The sequence below is a fragment of the Mandrillus leucophaeus genome, unplaced genomic scaffold (genome assembly GCF_000951045.1).
Source record: "Mandrillus leucophaeus isolate KB7577 unplaced genomic scaffold, Mleu.le_1.0 Scaffold1113, whole genome shotgun sequence".
Taxonomy (NCBI): Eukaryota; Metazoa; Chordata; class Mammalia; order Primates; family Cercopithecidae; genus Mandrillus; species Mandrillus leucophaeus.
This window is the reverse complement of record NW_012099355.1, coordinates 74,119-75,241: the sequence shown is the minus strand read 5'-3', so window position 1 is coordinate 75,241 and position 1,123 is coordinate 74,119.

The following is a 1,123-nucleotide window of genomic DNA, read 5'->3' as shown; positions in this document are numbered from 1 at the left end:
CTATGAAGAATGTCATCAATATTTCAATATTGCACTTAATCTGAAAATTGCCTTGAATAGAATGTCATTTAACACTATTAATTATTCCAATCACTGAGCAAGGTCTTTCCCTTTTTTTTGTGTGTCCTCTTCAATTTCATACCATGTTTTGTAGTTTTCTCTGTAGAGAACTTTCAACTCCTTGGTTAAACTAATTCCTAGGCATTTCATTTATTTTTTTGTAGCTGTTTTAAATGGGGTTGCCTTTTTAATTTCTTTTTCAGTTAGTCTATTGTTTGTGCACAGAAACACTCTTGATATTTGTCTTTCGATTTTTTTATTCTGCACCTTCCTAAATTTGTTTATCAGGTCTAAGAGTTTTTTGGTAGAGTCTTCAAATTTTTCTCTATATATGATGATGTTGTCTGAAACAGGAGCAATGTAACTTACTATTTTCCAATGTAGATGCCTTTATTTATTTCTCTTGCCTAATTGCTCTGGCTAGGACTTCTAGTACTATGTTGAATAAGAGATGAGAGTGGACATCTTTGTCTTCTTTCAGTTCTTAGGGTAAAATATTTCAGCTTTTGCCATTTAATATGATGTTAACTGTGGATTTGCCATATATGGTCTGTTTTACATTTTTTCTATACTTAATTTGTTGAGAGTCCTCATCATAAAGGTATATTTAATTTTATCAAATGATTTTTCTGTATTTCTTGAGATGATCACATGATTTTTGTTCTTCATTCTGTTGATAAAGCATATTATGTTTATTGATTTTGTATGTTGAACCATCCTTTCATTCCTGAGATAAATCTCTCTTAATCATGGTGTTTTATCTTTTTGATATATTGTTGGATTTAGTTTGCTAGTATTTTGTTGACAAACTTTGTGTTTACATTCATCAGGAATATTGGCCTGTAGTTTTCATTTTTTGTTGTGTCATTGTCTGATTTTGATATCAGAGTTATGTTGTCCTTTTAGAATAATTTAGAAAGAGCTCCCTTCACTTCCATCTTTGGGAATAATTTGTGAAGAATTATTATTAAGTATTCTTTAAATGTTTGGTAGAGTTCAATAGTGAAGCCATCTGGTCCTGGATACTTTTTAGGTTTTGTTTTGTTTCAAATTCAATATCCTT